The following is a 14,248-nucleotide window of genomic DNA, read 5'->3' on the forward strand; positions in this document are numbered from 1 at the left end:
AGGCACAGGGGTCCTGCCGCTCCTGGGCCCTCCCCCACGGGATCCCAGAGGCCTTATACTGTTTCCTCTTGGGCCAGGGATGTGGGCAGGGGTGAGCAGAGTTGGTGGTCTCTTCCGCTCTGCAGCCTCAGGAGTGCCCACCTGACCAGGCGGTTGGGTCTCTCTCTCACCGGGTCTGAAAGGACAACTCTTGACAACATTTTGTTTATAAGGCCTAGTCTTGGCATAGTAGAGACACACCTCTGCCAGCCCCAAAGAAGCAAGTAGCCATGTGGTGAATGTCTGTGGAGGGCCATGGGGTATATTACTACAGGGTATTTGGGGTCCTGAGGTCAGCCTCCAGTTTATAGTCAGTAAGAAGCCAAGGGCTTCTATCATGCAGCTTAAGCAAAAGCATTCTATCCAGAAATATCTCCAGTCAACCTTCAGATGACAAAATATCCTTCAAGTACCCAGCCTTGGGGACCTGGGCTGCAGACCCAAATGAGCAGTATTTAACCTATAGGAACTAGAGGAATATAAATAGGTAATTTTTTGAGTTATCATATTACACAACAATTAAAAATGAATATAATCAATGTCCAAAAGAATTCTAGAAATAGGCAGAGTAAATGACAGCCTAAGGTGGGTAGTTTGGGGCTCCCAAAGGTCTTTCATTTTCCCCTAGGTTTCCCATGTTTTTATACACAATATCTATCTTCCCGATTCTTTATAAATGAAGATGTCAAATATATATTTAAAATAAAGATATTGCCAAGAAAGTAATAAAACACAACACATGTAATGATTATTTGTTGTAAATCAATTTGTTCAAATGTCTGATAAATCACCATTTCATATTGTAAAGACCACTGTATAGGATAAATTAGCTTTATTGTCTGTCTGTTGAGATAGGACTTGCTCTGGAGCTCAGGCTGCCTTGAACTTGAGAGGATTAAGTTCTCAGTGAGGTGGGAGAAGTAACCTGGAGTCATTCATAAATTTATAGAGAATTAGCTACATTTCTGACCTTGTGCTTAATACATCACGTTTGCAGCCATGCACCCCATAATGATGTTTAGTCAGGGGTAGACTCATGCATGACAACACAGATTGTACAGCTGTGTATTAGGCCTTGCCACCTAGGCTTGTGCAAGTAAAATGATGGTCACACAGCTATGCAATCCCCTAAGAATACATATCTAGACTTAGATCCTATTGTTCCTGGATGCACAGCTGTGTACCAGTTAGTGATCACCACCTCAGCACTGCCAGGTAGGCACTTTGACTACTCTCAGTTCTCCATAGCATGGAGTTTATGTAGCTTGCTCAGTCATGTTGCAGTAGAACCTTGGTGTCTGGAATGGGCTTTGCATTTCCATAACAAGAAGAGGCAGCCGAATGAGAACAAAGGCAGGTAAGAGAAATAAGGAAGAGATCTGGAGAAAATTCTCCAAGTAGGAATTATGTTGAAGACATCTCCATTCAAAAAGAAATGAGAGATTAATTTTAAAAAGATGGATACTGGACTTGTTAGCAGCAGATGCCTGAAGGCTGAAGACGGCTTTGAGGTCTTGTACAGGTTCAGTGGGAAACAGGGCTTTGATTTCTGAAGTGGAGAACCTTAGTTGTAGGTGGAAGGGAATGGGCAAGTGGGCTGTCACTTTTTGTTCAGGCCATTCTGAAGTGACATAAAACACTTTCCCAGACTGAGCATGTGACCCGTGCAGTGTGTGCTCTGGCTAAACTATAGCAACTGCACACATTTACATATGTTGTCCTGCAGCCCTCCTAAAAAGAGCAGAAGAGTCAAAAGTTGGAATTGTAAACCCTTGGCTTGCAGGAGTTCTCTTCTGTGAGTATGTTTGGGTCTTTGTTGTCTTGGAAACACCAACATGACACAGTTTAGCAACATCTTCACCAGCTTTATTGATTGACCCAAGGGAAGGCACAAGGCAAGAGCTGACCATAGAGTATGTCTGTGAACTTCCCCAAGCTGGAACTGGGAGAGGAAAGGACTATTCTCAGGTTACTGAACTGAGCAAGGTTGTACAGGGCACATAGCCACCATGTCCACTGTGTGCAGGGATTTAGAATGAGCACACTGTGCAGGGCTGTCCTACAGGAGAGTGTCTTATACTCCAGAGGCAGTATTAGGATAGTTTTAAATCCCTGGTTCAACTTGACCCTGATTTTAACAGCTCTTAGTAATGAAGCATATTTGAGGTATGATTAGTATATAACAAGCAATGTCAATTTTACATGTAGGTTGAATCATGGATATGTATTTATGAAATCACAACCAAGATACTAAAGGTACAAATCCCCAAAGTTTCCTCTGGACCCAGCCCCCAAGGGACTGCTGATTTACTTCTGTCACTATTTAGGGTGGTTGTTGTTGTTTTGTCTAGAATTTTATATAAATGGAATTGTACATTTGCTCTCCTTTTATCTGGCTTCTTCCACTTAGTGTAATGAATGTGATATACATTCATCCTGCCCATGCACCAACATCCACTGTTTCCTCCACTGCAGAGGGACCTATTGTCTCTCCATTCTCTGCTGTTGAAGATTTATCTGTTTTCAGTTTTTGACTCTTAAGAATAACCATGCCATGAATATTGAGTATACGTTTTTGTATGGATGTAGGCTTTAATTTCTGATGCCTTAATACAGAGAAGTGCAAAGATTAGTGGTATACTTAACACAAAGAAATTGCCAGGCTGGGTTGAAGAGATGGCTCAGTATACCAGTGAAGTACTTGCTGCCTGCCCAAGTCTGATTACCTGAGTTTAGGTGCCCAGAACCCACACAGAAGCTGAGTACTACAGTGTGGGTCTCTCTAAAGGAGAGTGGGCAGTGGAGACAGATAACCCCAGGAAACTTAGGAACCAGCCTGTAATATGCAGAGGAGAGGAGAGGAGAGAGAGGGAAGGAGGGAGAGGGAGAGAGGGAGAGAGGGAGAGAGGGAGAGAGGGAGAGAGGGGAGACCCTGTTTCAAATAAATTGGAAGGGAAGAGTTGATACCCAAGGTTTTCTTTTATGACCTTTCTGGATTATTTCTCTCCTCTGGACAGTGACTGTAACAATTGTTCCATTTGCTCCAGGTCTTTGCAAATGTGGTGGTTTGAGTAAGAATGGCTCCATAAACTCATATATGTGAATGTTTGCTTATCAGAGAGTGGAGCTACTTGAAGAGGATTTGAAGGGAGTGGCTTTGTGTCGTTGGAACTGTGTTTCCAGAGTTTCAGTAGTCCAACCCAGGCTCATAACCTTTCTTCTTGCTGCTGTAGATTCTGGTATAGAACACTCAGCCCCTTCTCCAGCACCATGTCTTCATGCTGCCATACTTCCCACCAGGATGATAGTGGACTGAACCTCTGAAACTGTAAGCCAGCCCCAGTTAAATGTTTTCCTTTATAAGAGTTGCTGTGGTCATGGTGTCTCTTGACAGCAATAGAACACTGGACAGCAAACATGGCTTGAACAGTTGTTCCCTCTTCTGCTTTGGGACCAATGCAGTTCTAGCTGACTCCCTGTTATTTGTCCTCAGAGAATGATGATTGTTATAGAAAACCCTGTCTGGGAGAACTTTATCTGTAAGACCTGCAAATCTAAATATAAAAAAAAATATATTGATTTAACAGCAGACAATACCCAGAAGAACCTGCATGAAAGCCTAAGTCATTCCTAACATGGTTTCATTTCTTCATCTGAGAACATCATCATCATCATCTGTCACTGAGTGATATTAACCTCTCACACTGAGAACTACAATTGAAATAGCCAGGGTCCTTTATCTGCCTAGCCACATACCCTGCTGTTTCAGTTGGAACCAGGATGCAGAGTCTGAGGAATCTCTTATGCTTAATTTAGGCAACATGGGCTTCATGAGTTAATAAGAATTATGATTGTAAGAATACACTTGTAATTGTTTCTAACATGCCTCTGAGGTGGAGAAACACCCTGACGGTGGCAGAATATTTGAACCAAATAATGTGAAAAGATAAAAGATGCAGCTTCAGTGTTTGCCTGGTGCCACCCAGGGCCATCAGGGGCTGGAGAGCAGGTGAAGGGCTAAGCAAGATGGCTCTTAATTCAGCTTCCTCCTATTCTGCTTACTGCCTTGGGAACTTTACCACAGTTGGTGTGTGCTGCTCAGTTTCCTCATTTGTGGGGTGCGCATACTAAAAGCACATCATCATGTTACTCAGACTTTATATTGCTGTGACCAAACACTGCAGAAAACAGGAAAGGAAGCATTTAGTATTGACTGATTAACTTCAGAGGTTTTACTCTGTCATGGTGGGGGGAGGCCATGGCAGAGCAGAGCAGAGCAGCTCATATCATGGCAGCCAGAAAGTAGGGCAGAAAGGGAAAAGGGGAAGGGAGAGGGAGGAAGGGAGGGAGGGGGAAGGGAGGGAGGGAGGGAGGGAAGGAAGGACAGTAGGAGAGGGAAAGGGAGAGGGAGAGAATATAGTGAACTAGTAGTGGTCTTTCTTGTGTATCCACTATGTGCATAGTCAATTAGACAGCACCTCCTCCATCCAGGCTCTATGTTCCTCTGTTGGTTGATCCTCTGTAGAAACACCCTCACAGACACACTCAGAAGTATACTTCCCTAATCCTATGTATAGGATTTCTACTTTACTAGCCAATCTGTGGTGTGTTTCTCCTAGGAATATTCCCATTTTTAAAATCCAATCAAGTCAACTCTCAAAATTTGTGATTGCACTGCCTCATAGAGTTCTTGTGACGATAAATTGTCTGTCAGTACAAATTGCTTAGAACACCAACACTGGGTGTAGACAGTAGTCAGTCAACAGATATAACTACTACTACTATTAGGCTGTGATGGACAGTACATTGTCCCTCCCATCCTTAGTAAAGATAATTCATTTTCATGGTCTCTTAGATGTTTCAGCACATTGATTGTCACAGTGTTACCATTTCCTCCCACATTTTACCAGCCTCCCCCTCCCATTTACATGTGAAGATCCCATGAAAGTTAAGAAGCAGTAATTAGAAGAGGCAACACATCACAGCAGGATGGAGATGCTGCTGTTGGTGCTTTCTGTTACTTTAAGATGTTCTTATAAGCACATTGACAAGCCCTAAGGTACCAGATTAGTCTTCTTCCCAGGGAGGAGGAGATATGCTGTCTATCCTAGACCATGCTAATAGTACCAGGGAAGAGCCCTGCTCCTAAGTCCGGGAAGCAAAGTGCTGTCTCTTAAGACAGGTTACTCCTCACGGTTTTAGCTCTTTATTCTTCGTGACTGTAGCAGCCACAGTGTCCTTCCCCAGGAAGCTCTTAAGGAATCTTGGGATTGGGAATTTGAGGGCTTTTGGCAGTGAAGATGCTCTTCCTGCTTGAGGAAAGACATGAAACAGATGACTCCATCCCTAGCAGGAGGACAGCATCCATTCCATCAGCCTCATTAGGTCCAGGACTAAATGTATAAACATGGTCTTCCCTTTCAGACAGCTGCTTCCAGTATTGATTGGGCGTGGTCAGCCCCTCTATTACAGCACCTAGTGATTCAGGGAGAACTGTAGAGGCTTGGGGAGTGAAAGACATTTAACAAACCCATAAGCACAGAGAATGAGATCTTTGGGAAAGATGGGGAGAAAGGAAAAGAAATGAATTGTTGAAAGAAGACAAAGGCTCCCAAATATATCAGGAAGAAAAACAGCACTTTGCTAAAAAAAAAAATTAGAAAACTAAGGACTCCGGTTAGGAGCAGGATAGCCATGAACGGGAAATACTGTAAAAAAGACCAGGGTGAGGGAGGCTGAGGACATGGATGGAGATGCTGGGTAGTCAGGTGGTCATGTGGGAAATACGATAATCCCATACGTACAAGTGAGAGAGATTCAATTTGTGAGAGGCACAGATAAGACAAATATAAGAAATAAAGCCAGTTTCAGAGTGAGACTGGTGGACTGAATGTGTCTGACAACAGGCCAGGGAAGGTTCAGTGGGGAATAGGAAGCATGAAGGAGACAAATCTGAAGAGAAAGAAGATGTCCTCATTGCCATGGCTGTCAAATGACTTTGACAGGGAGCAGAGAGGGACAATAGAGCGCAGAGGCTGATGGACAAATTCTCTAACCCTGAGTCACATAACATTACAGGGATCTGCTTTGTAGTCCATGACCACAGCCATCCCTGAGGCACACGAGGAAGCCTTCAGAGCCAGTGAGGCTGCTGTGGTGTTAGATCTGAGGTGGAAAACCTCCAGAAACAGCTACAGAAGTAAAGACTCAGAAGTCACGTTGGGATTTTAAACTTGCAATCTCAGTGGGGCAGGCATTTCTACTCTTAATAGCTAACCTGTGGTGTGTTTCTCCCAGGGATAGCCCCATTAAAAAACTGTACATAGAAAAATCATTTAAAACCATATTTCCATACATATCTATCATTGGCTTGCCCACGTTTTCCTCACTGCCCTTCTTCGTGCCCCACCCCACCTGACTGTCCTCTCACTCCCACAGCAGTCTCTCTTTTGCTTTCCTATGGTAAGTATGTCACATGCATGTATTTAAATTCTGTATATGAGAATTCAGTGTTTGTCTTTCATTTTTTTCCTTTCATTTTCTTCCCTCGTTCCCCTTCTCCTTTTCCATGATCACCCCAAACCCTCTCTGAGCCTTACTTCCCAGTGGGAAATAGCCTGGTGGTCAAGACTCTGGGATCCTCCACTTACAAACTCATCTTTCTCCACTGGATGAAGCTAACTGTTGGTGGCTTTTTGGTCCAAACAACACAGACAGGTGAAATCTTGCATATTGTAGGATCATTCTAGGTGCAGGGCTACAGACTAAAACCCAGTATAGCTAGAGATAGGTCACCCCGGGCAAGGCAGGCAGGTAAACATTTTTTTTTAATTATTGTTGTGAGCATGTATATCACTTCTAACCTTTCCCCCCTCCAATTCTTCCCATGTTCCTCCTTTCCTTTCCAAACCCATTATCTCTTTATTATCTATATGATATATAATATATGTCATATATATAATATATGCACACATATGATGATGTTATTTCTCTGCTAGTGAAATGAGCCAATTCAAGCCAGATTTATATATATATATGTGTGTGTGTGTGTGTGTGTGTGCATGCAGGTTTATTGGGAAACTGCTCTCAGGCAGGCAGGTTCAATGGCTCCAAGGAAGGAGGCCTGGGAAGGAGGGAGGGAGACAGAGGAGAGGAGGAAGAGAAATAGAGAAAGTGTGCACATGGAAGTAAAAAGGGGATAGAGAAACCAAAATGTCTGGATTCTGTAGGGAAGAGCCTCTGGGGGAAGGGCAGCCCCACCCCTAGGCTGGGAAGTTCAGGGTAGAGACTGACGGGTTCTGGAAGAACCTGGAGGCCAGGTCTGCTTTGGTGTGTAAAATATGCACCTCAGCTCATGTGTCCATCCTGGGGGCGGACTCAGGATCAGAGACTCAGGATCACAGACATGCTTTGACCTTGAAACGGCAGTTATGTGTTGGAAGTCCTTTCAGGCTAGGGAACCTTGCAGGGGTCTTATGAAGGGCGAGAAAGGACAGGAAACTGGCATCTTAGACATGTTTCTGAAAGTGTTTTTCACACAAAATTCACAGGTTGAAAGAAAAGAGAAGCGTCCATATTTCAATAAACTAGAAAAACTTCAGACTAATTTGCAAATTGGTTTTGTGATTAGGGAACTTATGGGTCTTAAATGTTCTTATGGGTCTCACTGATTTCTAAGGGAGACAATGAAGTGTGCAGTATTCTTTTAATTTTAGGCAGAAAAACCTTTTGAAGGAGGATCTTGCAGGTCTGACATTTTGTCTTTTACCACCCCATCATAGAAACAGCGTTCAGTAGTGTCTAGAATGGTGGTCTTGACAGTGAAACATGCAAAGCATTGCTCCTTAAGTCTCAAACCTGGACAGGCAGTGACTGAGGGTTCTTTGTAACACATCAAAGCCAATGTGGCTGCCAGGTTTCTTCCAGCAACCCTCAGTTCCTACCTGTTACAGGGTATGGCTGACATACCCTGATCTGCCCTTAACTGCTTCTGTGCAGGGCCTGGTCTGCCCTTCCTGCAGACCACAGAAAACAGTCTAAAGAGCACCTTTGTTCCTGCCTTAGCAGTTACCCTTCCTAATTCCTTATCTTTTATGACAAACAAGGTAGGAATGTTGGCCATACTGCTGTCACTTGGGGCCAGTGCAATATATTTCCATGACCCTCAGCCCCCCAGCCCAGAGCCCTATTTCTCCCATATGGGCAGTTTGCTTCCACCAGCACTCCTGTCATGGGTGAGGATGTTCCACAAGTCACATCCTGCCACCAGCTGGCATAGGTCAAAAGTAAGGTCAGGCCACCAGTTGTTGAGGGTTTTAGAGGCCATCAGGGAGGCGATCTCATCTCCAGTTCCAGTGGAAACCACAATCCAAGTTTGACAGATCAGGACATGGGGGCAGCAGGAGTCCCCAGGGACTGGGGCATCTGCAGGTTTCATGTGGGATCCATGCATCAGGGCCACAATGCCAGCCACTTTGAGGACTGTAGGAGTGGTTAACAGTACCAGGAAGGGTCCTTTCCACTGGGGTTCCAGTGACTGTGCCTAATGGCTGTGGACATAGACCCAGACACCAGTCTGGAAATGGTAAGGGGTCTCTGGTGTTCCTGGAGCATATAAGGCAGACAGTTTAGGCCAAATCTCATGTTGTATTGACTGAAAGGCTTGGAGTCTCAAGAAGAGGTTCCTATCAGTGATTTGGGATACCTCCAGGGAGGGCCCAGTGGACACCAAGGGAGTTGGGGTACCAAACAGAATCTCCAAAGGGGTCAGGTTAAAGTGGTAGGGGGTGTTCCAAGCTCAGAACAGGGCCAGGGGAAGGAACACCACCCAGTCAGCACCAGTCTCCAAGATCAATTTAATTAAGGTCTATTTTAGGTTTCTGTTCATTTTCTCTACCTGCCCTGAGCTCTGGGGACAGTACCCACAATGGAGCTTCCAATTAGTTCCCAATATCTTTGCCAATCTCTGACTTACCTTAGAAATAAAAGCAGAACTTTTGTCCAATCTAATTACCTTGGCACTTTGAACCTCGGGAAGATTTCTTGGCTACCACAGTAACTGTTTCCTGCTTGGTGGAGAAAGACTCAACTCATCCAGAGAAAGTATCTACAAACACTAGGAGGTATTTGTAACCATATTTACCTGGCTTAACTTCTGTAAAATGGACTTCCCAATAAACCCCAGGTCGTTCTCCCCTAGGTCTCTTGCCCTGTTTGCTCTTGGCTCCATAAGCATTTACTTGCTGACATACCTTACACTGTTCTACTGTCTCTCTGGCTAAAAACCCAAGGTTTGTTACATATACTTTAGATCCCTTGACTGCTTGGATGAGCTTCTTATCCCCTAAATGAGTTTTTGCATTTGTTCACTTGGCCAAGTAAGTCTTTCGTTTGTTCTCTGGGGAGTATAGTTTTCCTCCTTGAATGTACCATTATCCTTCGTTCTATCAGTAATAAGAGGTGGGCTGGCTAGCAATTTGGGCCTTTCCTTCTGTTGTATATTTTAAGTGGGGCCGTCTCTCAGTCTAATCCCAGTCCCCAGTGGGTGTCTCTTGTAGGCTCATAACCAGGGTAGGCTCCTGAATAGCCACTTCTTGAGTCACTTGATCTGCCTGGTTATTGTCCCAGGCCACTGAGTCTCTTCCCTTCTGATGTCCTGGGCAATGAATAATACTCAACAGTTGCTGACTTCATCAGGGCATCCAAGAGATCCAAGATTTCCTGATTTTTTTTCCCCTCTGATGTGAACAGTCCTCTCTCTTGGTATATAGCCCCATGAGCATGGGCTGTGGCAAAGGCATACCTGCTATCCATGTAGATGTTAATTTTCTTGCCAGCCTCAAGTTCCGAGGGAAAGTAACTCCACTTTCTGCACTGACGGGCCAGACCAATAGAGGTTCAGCCAGTGCAGATGATGACATTTGCGCTATTCACTAGGGCAGCGCCCACTCATCTCTGACCTTCAGGAAGAAAACGGCTCATGTCTGTAAACCAGATAGCCTCAGCTCGTGGCAAGGGTCAGTCAGAGGAGTCTTCCCTTCACCCATGGGATTCTGCCAATATTTGACACTCATGCTGTGGTGGCTCCAGGTCAGGATCAGGCAGCAGGATGGACAGATTAAGCCCAATGGGTGAAGAATCTAGTCCATGTCAGCTGACTGGTGGTCTCATCCTCTGGGTCTTTCCATTCAAAGGTGAAGTATTCTTGACTTTGGGATGCCAAGGTCAGGCAGAAAAAAGAATCTTTCAAGTCTAAAACTGTGTACCAAATTCTGTATGGTGACAAAGATCTCAACAGAGTGCGGGGGAGGAGGGGTTAGGCAGAGTAGGGTGGATGCCAGCCAATCTACCATGGTTTAACCTTTCTTAAGTCCTGGACTAGGCAATAATCGTTAGTGCCTGGCTTCTTAACTGGCAAGAGTGCTGTGTTACAGGCCAAATGGCACTAAGCAACACCTCAAGCTGGAGGAGCTGGGTGATGTGTGGTTTGATTCCTTCTTTTGCCTCCCCTGACATTGGGTACTAGAGCACTGAGACAGGATCAGCCTGGGTCTTAAGCTTCACATACACAGCTTACAGATAGATACACATAACCTAGCCTAATTCCCAAGCAAGAGGAAACTTTTCCAACCACCAAGCAATATCCTCTGTCTTTTGGGTATTGGTCTCAAACAATTTGTATTTGTCCTTCAGCCTAATAGTAAAGACTTAGACAGGTTCTTCAGCAGGCCCCCTCAATTGAGGGCCCTTTGGAAGGAAGTGGCTCTGAGACCCCATCGTGGAGAGCAAATCTCTCATGAGCAAGGGATAGGGGCAGTCAGGGATGAACATGAACGAGTAGGATACCCAGCCCACTTCTAGGTCCACAGTTCTTCAGGTAGTCCATGAATATTGTTTAGTCCCAATGACCTCTTGGACCCACGAGTTTTTTTTTTTTTTTTTTTTTTTTTTTTTGGCTGGAGACTGGCCCATCAGCTTGGAGAACTGGGTGGGTTTCCCTTCCACTCTCAAGGTTACCCTGGGCTGGGGGAGGGAATCTGAACCACTGTCTTCCCCCATTTGGGAGTGCTTTTCCCAAGGCCTGGGATTTCCTGCCCCCAGCTTTCATTTGTTGGGAAACTCTCAGGCCCAGTGGCCCCTCTCCTCACAATATGCACATTGGTCCTTTTCAAGGGGCTTTCTGTATCTCTTTGGTTGGAGTCTCTCTTCTTTGCTGTCCCTAACTACTGTAGCCAAGATTTTCTGTAAATTCCTTTCCTGTCGCTTTTTTCATCTTCTTCCTTTCTCCTTTTCTGCTCCTTCTGTCTCCCTGTTATGGTAGACTTTCTCAGCAACCTGCACTAAATCCCTCAATGACTTATCCTGTAGTCCCTCTAGCCTCTGAAGCTTTTTCCTGATATCTCTACTAGCCAGGTCTATAAAAGTCATAGTCACGGTAGCTTTGTGCTCCTCAGTGCTGGGGTCATAGGGTGTATTTTGGCAGAATGCCTCCATGAGCTACTCTAGAAAGGCTGAGGATGACTCGTCTGGTCCCTCATGTCCCTTGGTCAAATTGATGGGTCATAAGGCAGCCCCATTGAGACCTGCCAATGGAGTCTGGTGATAGACCTTCAGGTGATCCTTACCTCCTTGCACATTAAAGTCCCAGCCAGGTCTAGTCAGGGGAAACTCGCTGTCGATGACAGTCTGATCAATCGATGGTGCCCCTGTGTCTGAGGGGACGTTCTTTCTGGCTTCCTGCATTATCCTCTCTCACTCTTCGGTCATGAAGAGCACTCCCATGAGTTGTTGGATATCATCCCAGGTGGGCTGATGAGTAAATAAAACAGTCTGAGATTAATCAGCCCCTTGGAGTTATCTGAAAAGGGGGGTGTTGGGCCTTACAGTTGTACAAGTTGGCTGAAGAAAAGGGCCAATATTGCATGGCCTGATTGCCATCCTCATCTATGGGCCTGTAGGCTCTGAGAGGGAGAGCCACTGTTGTATCAGGTGAAGTGGCCCTTTTGCTCCAAGTCCCCATGGCTGGTCCTGGTTCAGAGGTTCCCTCCCCACATTCCCCCTTGCTGGGGCTGGAGAAAGAGGGGGGAGTGTAAAGGGATGCTGGATAAGGGCTCAAAGGAGGGGCCATGGGAACTGGGGCCATGGTAGAGGGAGTGGAGGATCCAGCAGCAGCAGATCCACTGTGGAAGGGTCCTGGAGGATGTTGTTCTTTACAGACTCGTTGGTCTCTACAGGGTTCTTCTCCTTCGTGGCCAGGGTTGAGGGTGGGGGCGTCCTCCACTAGATCCTTCCAGGTAATTATGTAGGGCACTTGGTCTGGATGGCTGAGGGATCCTGGTCTAAAGACTTTTTTCCTTTACTGTTTTAATCACCTGCAAATCAAGGGTCCCTATGGGTGGCCACCCTACTTTGAAGGTGGACCATTTTGAGGAGCAGAGAATAACTAACCTGCCTTTCTTTACTAGTACTGAGAAGTTTCTCCTCTTTCCCCAGCTTCCCTTCAGTGGTTAACTAGGATGTTTAACAGGGTAGATTCAATCTGTCCATGTCCAAGACCAAAAACACAGAGAAAGACAATCAACACACAGTTCACCCCTGCCCTGGGTGCAGAACAAGATTCAGTTAGCTCCTGTCGATATTGAAGTCCAAAAAAAAAAAAAAAAAAAAAAAAAAAAGAGAAAGACAATTAACACACAGACAGCTTGGACCTGCCACAGGCGCAGAAACCAGGTAATCAGGCGATTTGACCAGCTCCTGCTTGAGTCTACCAGGTGACCGGGCTAGCTTACACTGGTATCGAGTCTAACAGGTTCCAAAAGGAGCAGAGTCCTCCTGATTCCCCCTAGGGTGAGGGGAGGGCAGCAGGGGGGGTTGAAGCGTCCTCCAGACCCTCAAGGTCATGACCTTAAGGCCTGTCCGCCAGCCAAAATTTGACTGCACCAGACCAGAGAGGCTCTCTAAGCTTTACAGACGCTCACAAGCAAACCAAAAGACAGACAGACAACATGGATAAAGACAACCACGGTACCTGACATCAAGCTCGAGCTTTTCCTCCGACCACCATTCCTCGAAACCTCTTGGGGGGTGGGGGGAATCTGGCTTCCCGGCCAATGCACCAAATTTAAGGCTCAAAGTGAGTCTTAACTACCAGGAGACACTACCAAGTGAGACACGAGAACAGAGTTCAATGCAAATGCAAGAGGTTTATTTTTCCAGCGGGTCAACCCTCAATCAGACCCTCGTGGTGAGCAACTAGAAGGCAAACCCAAATGGCTATAATAAGCAGTTTTTATACTTTTTAGGGGTACGTGTTACATCAGTAAGGTTACAGTTTAAACTTATTGGCTAAGCATATTGACCTTTGAATTTATTGGCTAGCAAGTCTATGACATGATTTCAAATTCTATCTGGGACCAGAGGGTCAGGTGACTATCAGTCAGTCCATTCTGTGTTTTTCAAGAATGTCCCTGCTCCTTCTGAGAACTATGGTTGGAGGATAGAACTTGGCCAAGCTTTGACCTGAGGTGGTGGGTGTAAGGATGGCAAAAGCCCCTAGGGTTCTTCAACCCCAACTCTGAGATAGCCCTTTTGTGTGTGCCTACCATCCCCCCATAATAAGTCCATTGTGTGGTGTCTATTATGTGGTGTGATTTTTGAGGTATTCCTTGGTCCTCGATTGCAAAGCTACTCTTTTATCACAAAACCCTTGTATTATCACCTTTGGATTATATTGAACTTACTAAATTGTCCATATATAGTTCAGGTAGGTAACACTCACTACATTTCCTTGCCTCTTTGGGTGGATGTGGTGAGCAGGTAATAATGAGCTTTGTTTTCAGTAGAGTTTAGTCCTCCATGGAATTTAGAAAGTGTTACCAAGGAGACACAAGATGCTACAAAGGAGAGTGAGGTCACAGTCTTAACAATGTGAGAGAGTGAAGCTCCTTTCTCCTCCCAGACTAGGGGATCTTTTGGGTGCCTTTAGGAAGGAGATCCTAGTTCTCCTTTCTTGCACTACAGCTGAGAGGAATGTCTTATACAAGCATGTCTGATAGGTTATGCCTCCATCTCCTGTGAAATGAGCCCAGGTCAAGTCAGATTATATTAAAAGCAGGCTTTTTAGGAAAGTTCTCTAGGACAAGTTCATTGGCCCCAAGGACTGAGGCCAGAGGAGCCACCATGGGGAGGGGTGGGGAAGAGGAGAAGAAAG

The 14,248-nt window shown here is 45.4% G+C and overlaps 1 long non-coding RNA gene across 1 annotated transcript; it reads right to left on the reverse strand.

Moving 5' to 3' along the window:
• Positions 1-1,883: 1,883 nt before the first annotated feature.
• On the reverse strand, positions 1,884-13,890 carry LOC134480742 (uncharacterized). Its single transcript, XR_010055501.1, has 3 exons — positions 13,067-13,890; positions 11,664-11,847; positions 1,884-3,593 (listed from the first exon to the last, which is right to left on the reverse strand). It is a non-coding gene; the product is annotated as an uncharacterized LOC134480742 (long non-coding RNA).
• Positions 13,891-14,248: the final 358 nt, after the last annotated feature.

The sequence above is a fragment of the Rattus norvegicus genome, chromosome 10, assembly GCF_036323735.1.
Source record: "Rattus norvegicus strain BN/NHsdMcwi chromosome 10, GRCr8, whole genome shotgun sequence".
NCBI lineage: Eukaryota > Metazoa > Chordata > Mammalia > Rodentia > Muridae > Rattus > Rattus norvegicus.